The sequence below is a fragment of the Palaemon carinicauda genome, chromosome 9 (assembly GCF_036898095.1).
Source record: "Palaemon carinicauda isolate YSFRI2023 chromosome 9, ASM3689809v2, whole genome shotgun sequence".
NCBI classification, from domain to species: domain Eukaryota; kingdom Metazoa; phylum Arthropoda; class Malacostraca; order Decapoda; family Palaemonidae; genus Palaemon; species Palaemon carinicauda.
Genome location: NC_090733.1, coordinates 30,655,515 through 30,668,014, shown reverse-complemented (window position 1 = coordinate 30,668,014; position 12,500 = coordinate 30,655,515).

The following is a 12,500-nucleotide window of genomic DNA, read 5'->3' as shown; positions in this document are numbered from 1 at the left end:
AACTACACACTCACCCTGGAATTAATCGTCCTAATTAAAACCACTGTTCCTCGCAGAGTTAAACAGTAGGGTTAACGACGCGACCCACTGCTACCACAGATCTCTTTAGTTCCTCTACTTGCTTCGCATAGTGGCGAAAGAACACTCTGGAAGACTTCCAGCCAGTGTATGAACGAAGATGTTCAAAATCCATACAATTAAAGAAATTTAAGGATGAGGCAACTTTTCTCGGATCGTGACCTGCGGGTGTACTGTCAGGATCCGCTCTGCGAATAAAATATGTAATTTTCGCCCTGAGTTGATTCAGAGATAAATTTGATCCTGATGTTTCTCCCCTGAATAGTTGACCACCCTTGAAGTCTGAAGTTCTACGAAGATAGACCTTTAGGCATTCTACTGGACATAGAGATGCATCTTCTTTCAGAGGGCAGATTCTCCAGGGACCCCACCTGTTGGTGGGTAACTCATTCTTGGCAAGAAACGTAGGATCCGGAAACAGGTTCAGTTCTCCCCCATCCAGGAACTGAACACGACCTTCCTCTCTCGAGAGGGCTACAATCTCACTAACCCTGGCCCCGGACGCGAGTGCAAATAGGAAAATAACTTTTTGGCTCAAATCCTTTAACGCACACTCCTCGTTGCTCAACAGAGAAGCGAAATGAAGAACTTTGTCTGAAGACCATGAAATGGGCTTTGGAGGTGCTTAAGGTCTGAGCCTAGCGCAGGCTTTCAGAACTTTATTAAAGATCTCGTTACCAAAGTCGACCTGGAAGGCATATAGAATAGGTCTTGTCAAAGCAGACTTACACGCTGAAATCGTGTTAGCTGCCAACCCTTGACCATGGAGGTGGATAAAGAAAGATAAGCAGAAGTCTGTCGAGATCTCCTGCGGATTCTTCGTCTTGACAAAGGCCACCCATTTTCTCCGATGACTCATATTGCCTTCTAGTATATTTGCACTTATATTCCTCTAGGAAGTCTATGCTGGCTTTCGAAATCCCGAAACGCTTTCTCACCACTAAGGAGAGAAAATCATGAGCTGCAGGGTCCGGGTTTTCTGTAATGAAGCGCAGACAGTCGACTTCTGGACTCGCTGGGTCAGAACTGGATCTGGTAGCGGTAGAAACTTCAACCGTAGTTCCAATGCCAGGGGGAACCACACGCTGTTCGGCCACTTGTGGGCCACTATTGCCGCTACCCCCTTGAAGGATCTCAGTTTGTTGAGGACCCTCAACAGAAGGTTGTGAGGAGGGAACAGATAAATCCTGGACCATCTGTTCCAGTCGAGGGTCATCGCGTCCACTGCTTCCGCTAAGGGGTCCTCGTACGGGGACACGTACAGGGGCAACTTCTTGTCGTCTTTCATCGCAAAGAGGTCTATCTGCAGTTCTGGGACTTAATTCAGAATGAAGGAGAATGATCCTGCGTCTAAGGACCATTCCGACTCTATCGGTGTGAACCTGGATAGAGCGTCCGCTGTCACATTGCGGACTCCTTGAAGGTGAACTGCCGACAGGTACCACTTCTTCTTTTCCGCCAATCGGAAGATGGCCAACATCACCTGGTTAAGAGGTGGTGACCTCGATCCTTGTCGAATCAAGCATCTCACAACTACCTCGCTGTCCATCACCACCCTTATGTGAATCGAGTGACGCGGGGAGACTTTCTTTAAGGTAAGGAGCACTGCCATAGCTTCTAGAAAGTTAATGTGAAAGGTCTTGAATAGCTTGGACCAAGTCCCCTGGACTTTTTTCAGATGAGAGTGACCTCACCATCCCTCCTTCGAGGCATCTGAGTGAATCGTCACCGACGGGGGAGGTGGCTGAAGAAGAACCGACTTCTTTAGATGTCTGGCTTGGGACCAAGGCCTGAGAAGAGTACGTAGCCGAAGCGGAACTGGTCTTCTCAGATCTCTTCGCGCGATTGATGCATAACTTCTCCAAACTCCGGTTGCATCCTTTAGTTGTGCTCTTAGCACCGGGTCTGTCACCGAAGCAAACTGGAGAGAACCCAGTACCCTCTCCTGTTCGCGTCTTGATATCCTTTCGGAATCTAGAAGTCTCTTGACAGAACCCGCTATCTCCTTCAATTTCTTCGCCGGGATGGAGAAACGGTTTGACATTAGGTCCCAGTGGATTCCCAGCCACTAGAACTTTTGAGATGGAGAAAGTCGAGACTTTTTTCTGTTGATCTTGAGGCCTAGATACTCTAGGAACTTTATCACTTGACTGGAAACTTGCAAGCATTCTGTCTCGGATGCTGCCCACACCAGCCAGTCATCCAGGTAGGCTACTACCTGAATTCCCTTTAGGCGTAATTGTTTGAGAGCTACGCTCGCAAGCTTCGTGAAGATCCTTGGGGCTATATTTAGCCCGAATGGCATGGCTCTGAAGGCGTATAGTCTTCGTTGTAGCTTGAACCCTAGGTAGGGGGAGAGTCGACGGTTGATTGGGACGTGCCAATAGGCGTCTGACAAGTCTATGGAGACGGAGTATGCCCTCTTGGGCAATAAGGTCCTTATGTGTTGCAGTGTTAGCATCTTGAACTTGCACTTCACTATGAACTTGTTGAGAGGCGACAAGTCCAGAATGACTCTGAGTTTTTCCGAGTCTTTCTTGGGAACAAAAAACAGCCTCCCTTGGCATTTGATGGACTTCACCCTTCGGATCACTTTTTTCTCCAACAGTTCTTGGACGTACTCCTCCAGAACGGGGGTGTAGTGTTGGAAAAACCGAGGGCACGGGGGTGGAGTGCTCTACCAGCTCCAGCCCAGTCCGTTCTTGAGTAGGCTGTGGGCCCAGGGATCGAAGGTCCACCGATCGCGAAAATTCTGAAGTCTCCCTCCTACCGGCATCATCTCACTTGGACTGCCGTCCTGAGGACTTGCCTCCCTAACCGCGACCACCCCTGAATCCCCTTCCCCTTGAGGGGCGCCTAGACGAGCCTCTGGCTGCTCCTCTAGGCTTTGCTCGAAAGGAAGTTGACTGCCCTTCGAACGTTGGGGTGAATGCCGTGGACTGTGTCGACACAGCCTGGGGTAACCACTGAAATGTGGTCGGGGTTTGTGCCACCATCTGGGGCACTGAAGGCAATGGTAATGGCAGTTGCTGCTGCTGGCTAAGTGGCTTGGCTGGCCGAGACGGTAGCCTAGTCCTCATAGTCTTCCTCTTCGGTTGAGGACCCTCATTCGGGGAAGACTTTCTTTTGATAGCCAGGCCCCACTTCTGGAGAAGGTTTCTATTCTCCGTGGCGGCCTTATCAACAACTTCTTTGACCAATACGGTAGGGAAAAGGTCTTTGCCCCAAATGTTGGAGGAGATTATTTTCCTTGGCTCGTGCCTCACCGTAGCCGAGGTGAACACAAACTCCCTACAAGCTCTCCTCGCCCTGACGAAGCTATAAAGATCCTTCGTCACTGTGGCCAGATGAGTCTTGGCCACTACCATGAACATTTCATGGACCTTGGGGTCACTTGCCATCGTCTCATGAGTAGTCTGAAAAGACATTGAGGCACCCAGTCTTTCTTTTGTCTCAAGCTCTCTCCACAAAAGAAAGTCAGACAGCTTAGGGAGGTCCTCGCCAAACTGACATCCGGTAATATCAGCCTCCAACTTCCCAACTGAGAAGGTAAGATGGACGTCCTTCCAGTCTTTATGGTCTATTGGCAGGGCCAGCGACAAGGGTTTACACTTCTCCAGGGAGGGGCAAGGCTTGCCGGCCTCGACTGCTTTTAGAACAGCCGCAAAACCTTTCTGTAAAAAGGGGAAGGCTCTAGCAGGAGAGGACACAAAGGAAGGGAGCTTCTTACTCAATGCAGCTACCCTGAGTTCGTGAAGCCCTATTCTTTCATCGAGGATGAAAGCAAAGCTTGAGCCTTAGCATGATCCATCACTATGACCTCCTTCGGCTCTGTCTCCTCCTTTGAAGGTGGTTCCTTCCTCAGCCGGACATAACAGTCCAGGTATGACCCCTTGCTGGGCCAGAATTCCACCTCCTCTAGGGGAACTGAACCCAACTTATCCGAGATGACGATCTTTCCAGTCGTCATCGGCATGTGCTCAGCATACCTCCACGGGTTAGCATCTGAGCACAAGGGAAGGTCTTTCACATTAAGCCTTTTCTGGGGACCATGTGATGCTGCAAGTCTCTGCATCTGCAGTTCCATTGCAGCCGCCTTCTCCTGATTCTCCTTCTGCATTTGTTGGATCATTCCAACAATGGAGGAGAGGGCCTGTCCCAGTTCTACTGGGAGAGCGGACGATGTTGAGGGAATAGGCTCAGGGATCTGAACCGGAGTAGCCGACACCTCGTCGACCTCTTCCTCTACAATGTCTGGAGCTTGACCTTCATCCTGGGCTCCTGTCAGGAGGTCTTCCTCCCGACTCTCGAACACGTCTGACATCCTGTCGTCCAACTGGATGTCTTGCAAAGCGACCGCGACTTCAGCATCCACCTGGATCTGAACTTGGGGGATCTCCTCTTGAGGCTGGGGAATCACTGCATCAGCTGATGCCCTAGGGAAAAGATAAGCCCTCATCTTCTCACTTGGAAGATAAGGTCCAGAAGTGTTCTTCTGGAAGCCCCTTTCCCAGGTACGAAGCTTCTCCCTTGCTATATCCCTTGATTCCACCGTCCTAGGGGAATCAAAGGCCTCAGTAATCAGGTTAGTGCACACGTTGCATACCTGAGGGTCCCAATACTGGAGATCACCCTTGGAGGAAGCGCATGCTGCGTGCCTCCTACAAAACTCATGTCCGCAGAGGTTCTTACTGCTGACGTTGCAGAAAACACTTCCGCACTTCGGATGGTCCTCCTGTAAAGAGAAGAAATTTCCATGAGTATCAAGTGAACTACGTATCACTGGATATGCACAGTTTAGCATAACAAATCAGAAAGGAAAGACACACCCTTGTGTTTCCTTCACAACCAATTGTTGCAGCCTTCCTGATAATAAAATCGTATGGTTAATCTCTCCTAGAGTAACCAATGAAAAGTTTCCAGAGGAAACAGGTGTAGCTCACACCTCAGGTATGATTTTAAAATACCGGATAATTGACAAGAAAGAACTCACTTTCTTATCTGTAAGGCAACACCAAAGGGCTGTGCAAGACCACACAAAAGTGTTAGAACACATAGTGCTGTACCAAAACATATACTATAGTTTTATCCCTACTGTATATGTTATACTGAAGAATACTGGTACAGTATAGAAGGTAATGGGCCGGCCGGCAACACACCATAACTAGCTTTAAAGTATACTACTTAACAGCTATAAGGCGTCAGAACGCTGGTTCAAATGCATGTGCCGGCCGGCAGTAACTGCCGGCGAGCAACAGCCAATGTCGGCGGCAATAACTGCCGGCCGGCAACTACACAAGGTAGTACCCGGCTGCCGGCCACTGCTCATAGCAACCGGCAGACAAAAGTTTGACAATAGCCGGCCGGCAAAGGTAAACAACCGATGCCGGCCAGCAGCAAAAGAACCAGAGGACTACGACTGCCCGGCTGCCGACCTCAAAGGCCGGCAGCCGGGTCGGGTACAGCACTAGAAGAAAACAGAATGGATGCCGGGACAAGAGCGTAAACTATCTCCAAGCCCGGCAATCCGAAAGAGTGCATATAAGGAATGGGAGAAACTAATTCAGGCTTCCTGAACAATGCCGTCTGGCTCTACAGGCAGACATGGATAAGGGACCAAGGGAGGTCCAGGCAGCACTCAAAGCAGAAGACCCTTGCTGGCCGGCAAACTCTGCCGGCCGGCAAGAGACTAAGTCAATTACACATCCAAACCTATCCTAGGTCCAGATGTAGAAAGACGTACAGTACTGTAATGGCTAGGCCATTATGGAGATAGAGGGGGAAGGGACAAAAGAGGGTCCTACCAACCTTGCTTTAGTGAAGAATCACCCGCAGCCAAGAAAACTCATCTTAGCCTAAGGGAGATCCAAGGAGGGAGGCCAGCAATACTCGCCAGCTCCCAAAGAACCAAAGCAAGGAAGGTGTTGCTACTCCCAGGGAAAGGATCTTATCCTCCCACCGAGAACAGCAACAAGGACTAGTCTGTTAGATCACAAAAGAAGGAATCATATCGTACAGAAACCTTTGGCAGTGACCTAAGGAGGCTAAGCCTCCTATATCTGTGTCAGGCCAGCGAGGGAGACTCTACCCCAAGCCAGACAAACACAGACTCAGACTAAAAAACTCTGATGCTCTGTCCCTCTCTTAAGCCAGACTTACTGGAACAGGAAGGTACAGTAACACCCCATTATAGTTTTATCGAAAATTAATTCAGAAAAACCACTTAGGGATAAGCCCAAGGCTTAAACAGAGGGAGAGGGATTGCATACCTTCTCCGAAGAAAAGAAAGCAACCGGGGAGTATGAGAAAGTATACTAAGACTCGATAAGCAACTTAGCCTAGGCACCAAGAGAATCGATTACCTAAATCACCGAAACTCACTCGTATACTATCTTGGAAATATTCAACATAATCTTAAATGTATAAAAAACAGCCTAAAGCTTCAATAAAATTTTTAAACACTCGAAAATCCAAAATCATGCAGGAAAGTACTAGGACCAAACGACTAGGCTACATGGCCTAGCGTAGGCCAGAGTTGGCGAATACTTCGCCAAAATAATACTAACAGCACGAGAAAGGAAATCCTATGTAACGCTAAATAGCTAAAATTTATGAAAGAAAAACAACCTGGCTAACTAAAACTCATACCTAGCGAGCGACAGCGTCCATGACACCTCCGGTAGGCAACGGCTCTTGTAACAAAGATTAATCCTATTAATCACTTAAAAATTTACCAAGAGCCTACATTTATGCATAAAAGAAATGGTACTCAACTTATCAGAGGCCGACGAAGTTGGAGAAGCCATGAAAAGATGAATAAATCCAAGATTTGCGAGAAACACTGGAAAAAACACCGAGTTGTTTAGCTACGCAAAAAGGAATACAGATGGCGCCAGGATTGGCGCCAGGCACGATTACGAAACGAAAGAAGAGGGAGCTTTGGGATCGGCTCCCACTTTTTCTTTCTCATTTTCGTTTTCTTGCCAATTGACCCCTTCGATATGTTATCTCTGTTTGGGGTGCAGATTGCCATGTGGCGTGTCAAGAATACGTCCTCTGATATGTCGCAATATCCCTTTCATTAGGGATATTCGCTCCAGGAGTTAGAATTCTGGGTACCTTAAGGTAAATTCTCTGGGAATATCGCTGTAGTTGTAATATACCCTAGGAAGCTACCCTATAGGAACTTCCATCAGGACGACATGGCTTGAGCCCAAATATATATATATATATATATATATATATATATATATATATATATATATATATATATATATATATATATATATATATATATATATATATATATATATATATATATATATACGAATGTATATATATACAGTAAATGTAGATATATATTATTTTGAAAGAAACAATGAATTGTTTTCTAAAATTACATTTCTATCAATCATTTAAATTCTATATTACTTTTCACCAAACTTTTGATGTATTGTCAAAACCAATGATAAAAGACCTGCTCTTCTAAAAAAAAAAATACAGCAATAAATATGATAAAAACGGCTACAAGGAAATATCTTTTTCTGATTCCTGGATACAGTGTGTTTTTCTACGAATTTAGTAGACCAGAATAAAAGGGCTTGATGTAGATACCCTAACAACACTTTACATGACCCACGAGATCAGGAACAATGCCTAGAGACAACAACAAAAGTCGCCAGTGCAACTTGCTCATTCGGTTTCTGTCTCACTCGAACGCGGCTCAGTGACATGAGAGAAATGTTAAATTGAGTTCCTCGTTTCCTTTTCATTTACTTCATTCTGTTATATTTTGACATTTGTGTTATTCTCTCCCGACATCACAACATGTATATACGCTGAAATTTAATTTTATTTATACATACATCACCGTTAAGAAGATTGAAATAAAACAGTTTTTTTTATATTTACAGCATCTAAATGAAAAAGTCGAAGTATATATGAATACGGTGAAAATATAGGAGTTAAAATGAGTAGTTTGATTATTTATGGATCAAAATTTATTTCATTGAATAATATGCGACCTTTTAAGCATTATGGTAATAGTGATAGTTCGTGAGCCAGCACCCTGATTTTGACCAATCGGTACCATCTGGGGGCACCAAACATTTTTGGTATTTTCTGATAGCTATATGTATCTGCAACACAATGCAGCATGATGGACATGTGTGACTCACACCTTAAGGTCAATAGAGCCGTTGATTTGTGGGTGGGATCTAAACATAAAAACGTCATATTTCCGACCGCAATAACAGACAACTTTGTTCTTGAGCAACAAAATAATCATGGGAATTTATTCAGATCCACAAACCTGAAAGCTTTATGTTTAAATTGTATCTTATAAGTTGTTACATATGCATTGGAACCTTTTTAGATTGTCCATTACAGTATTTGATAACAAAAATTACAACAATAACACATTAAATGAAAATGAAAATAAAGTAGAAATATCATACATAATCAACATTAATTAAATTTTCCAGATACCTTTATAAGCCTATACAATAATGCTACCATTTATGCAAAATCAGTCCATACCCAGCAGTTTATGACTACATTGTATTATGCATAAAAGGAAACCTTAAATGTTTATTGGGTTTCAATGTCGCTGTCACTATCTGATCCACCTTCTTGCATATCACCAACATCGTCATCCTTCATGTTTTCGCAATCCTGCAGGATACAGGCCGGAGTACAGGACAGGCCATTCACAGTACACTGGTAGGATGGCAGCTTGCATGACTTCTTGCATTTGCAGGAGAGGAACTCCAGGAGTACATTCGGAGATGGTACTCCTGTCATCCAATTCATCTGCAGTCCTCCATCGTCACCCAACGACCAGCCTTTGCAATCCAGTGGGCTTGGTACTTTTGGATTTGCCCTCAGTGCACGATACCAGATAGCAGCCTGATAGTTGGCTCTCGCAGCATGTAGATATAGACAGTCCTTACAGGGAGGCAGCTGTGCAGACTACATGTCCGTCCTTCACCCTGAACAGTTCATGGCGCATCTCGTTAACATCACAGATTTCTGAGTGAATAAGGTAGAGTTGGCATGTAAATTCTTCCAAGACCTAGAAAATTTCATCTTTGAGCTGTCACTCTTCGCCTAGTTTGATGAAGACATCTCGGAAGTGATCATGTGTCATAAGCAGTTTCAGTGCAGCTAGCTTTCCTCGACCACTAAAAGCGCTGACTGTGTCACATCCTGTAAATGTATGTAATCTGAGAAGAGAAGCACATAACTCATGGCCCAGGGCAGCTGACACTTTGGAGATGCTGATATATCTAGTTCGAGTAGCTGTACCACATTTCACATACGCACTGCAGTCAATTTCTTTGTGGAAGGCAAGGCAGAGAAGAATGATGTCTGTATCTTCAGCTATCATGATGATGGACGATACATGAGGAGCTGCATGTTTCACGTGAAAGATGACTGGTGTCCGCTTCCTCCTGGGACGTTTTCAGGTTGTCTTCTTCAATAATATCATTACGTGTGAGTCTGAAGCAAAGGTTAGCCCATGTAACATACATAGTTTTTCCACCCAGTTTTTCTCGCATGCGGAACTTCTTCCATTGGCTGACGAGGAAGCTGATCAGTTTTGTCTTACTAGCATTGCAGGACAGGAGACGTATCCATTGAAGGATCTTGTGACCTGGAATAATGTTAGTGAAACATATCCCACTTTCTGAACCTCGTATGGCCCTCTCTGCTCCTTTGATAGATAGCTGCCGATAAACATAAAAAACAACATCAATGCGTTTACTGCTAGCACTAGTCCGGATGACAGAAATAAACATCTGTTCCGCCAGCTCTTCAAAAGTAAGCTTGTCACCTTTCATTTTTTGAATAATACTCATCCTGTCAATGATACAAGCAAAAGGATATTCCATCTCTTCAGCAAGTGATGCTTTGGCCTCTAGTTTTCTCGCTCGAGCTGCTTTGTTCGTCTTCCTTGGTGAACCATCTGTGTTGGCTAACGACTAGGGCATGAGACCAAGTGAATGTTTTAGAACTTCCTTCATGCTAAGTTTTCTAGACGAGGCAACACGTATCATATGTGCAAATAACATGTTGTCACTTTTCAGGATAACCTCTTTATCATTTACTTTCGTTTTATATCTTTTTGTACTGTCAAAAGTCTTTAGATTCCGTCTAGGAAGTCTCTCAAAAAGGTTCTGGCCTCTCTTCAGTCGACTGTACTGAAATTTCATACAAGCTTCTTCACCCTTCTTCTGGGTTGATAGGAAATCACGAGCTATATTAGCAGATACAGCAGCACCAGTCGCAATATTTAGCAGCCTAGTTTGTCCTTCAGCAAAAGGATTGGTCCAGTGTCTCTCCAGTATTGGAACAAGGCATATATTTGCTTTCTTTCTCACAGAAGATGTAGATATAGTGTAGGATACGAGAAGTTGTTGCTGGATAATGGGAGGATCTTTCGTTTGAACATTGTGGTTCAGAGTCGGGTTCTTTGTTCAACTGCTGAAGTGTTTTCTTATGTGTGAACTTAGACCTACAGTCTGTATGGTAGAACAGTTTTTCACCATACTCATGTTTTTCGAGACTAACGTACAAATAGACTGGTCATCTCTGGCCTTTGTCAAATATGTTTCAGAAGTTTGTTTGGAACAAATAATGCAAGTCCTCTCTATTGATGATAGCACTTTCTGTCTTTTTGCTGGTGATTCCATTGAACATCTTCTTACAGTCACACTATCATCTGAAAAAATATAAATAGATGTAGAAGAACGTTCTGTGAAGTAGTATAGTCGTTTCGAAGAAACAAATGCTTTTCATAGACTACATATGAACTGTACATATTAACGTGTAATTAATAAATTATCAATTAAATCTATTTTATCCATTAATGTTAGAATATCAAACACAAATAACACATTTTCTAACGAAATTATCTTTTTATTCAGCACCCACAAGCAGTTGTGTGTTGGAACATTTAGTGATAAAATCGTATTTTTTTCTTTACATAAAAACTTATAACTGTCATAAAAATCTTAAGCTGTGCGATTGAAAAGTCCATCATGCATTTTTGTTAATGGTATGGTTTGGCAATCAATAAAAAATAAGTTTCGTTTGGTGCCCCCAGATGGTACCGACTTCTCACCTTGCTCATGGACTATGATGAACTAAAGAGGCTATGAAAAACATAGGATTACATGTTTGCATGCGATGTTTCCTTTTTTTTCTTCTCTAAGAGAACTGGAGCAAAGAATTGTCTCGTCTCTGGTGAAATTAATTCTAACCACATTCCCATGATGAAGCATCATGAGCTTTTGTATGTAATTTATAACCATTGATTTCACAATGGGTCTTTCCACGTATGCGTCGCCAATTCACGTTTTGCATCTGAAACAAATAAAAACTGACGTGGCAGAAATGGACTAATTTGCAGAATGCTCTTTTGTATAAATACACCGAAAGGGTAGATGGTTAGAATGGTGGTTTATTTAGCCAGAAGCCAACTTTCAAAGCTGAAGCAAAATCCTTTGATAATTTGCTAAAAAAAAACTTTGTAAGATATTTATTACTGTTATGTTGCTAATATATAATACATGAAACAATATGTTCGTCTGGTTCTCCCCTTTGATGTTCAAAAAAAAAAAACCTAAGGAAAAGAGAAGGAATCTAAATCGGAAAATTGTGTTGTTAGTTATATTTTCCTTGATATAATACACTTTAATTCTAATCTGTAATATTTGTCAATGCATATCTTCTACCCGCGCATTATTAACAAATATTGTTACGGATAAAGAAAAAATGTAAGGAAAACAATGTATGAGACATTTTATGAAGATTTTATATGCCTTTATCAAACAAAAATCTAATATTTTCCTATTGAAATCAAAATTAGGAACTTCAATTATTCATATCACCATATCCTCTTCTTATATAGAATAACTTTCTATGTAACTGACTGAAATCAAACAAATCAGTACATATACAGTATAATGTACTTACAGTAAAACATTAGATGTTATGAATTGTTTTCAAATTTTGTTTTCTGCTGGTAAGTCCCCTTTTCATTCCATCCCAGCCACTTTCGAAATGGCGTTTCAAGCCATTGGCCATCGTTTAAAATTATCGAATATCGAATGAAGTTGGGGTAAGAGGCCGACAACATTCCTTAGTATTCGAGTAAAGTGGCGTTGCTGTATCAAATGACTTGAGACATCGGTGTGTCCACAAAGCATGTTATTGTAAATTGAAATTCAATCAAGAAACGTCGTTTCCAGCTATCAAGCAACGAAAAGATCACCTGAGGGTTGCAACTGTCCCTTCAATTTTTATCAATTACCGAAAGAATAGCCTTGATTTATACCCTTCTTACCACGATAGGTCTGATGGACAAGTTCAGACTGTAAATGTATTTCCTGTCAGGGTAAATAAGGTAGGGTTTCTTC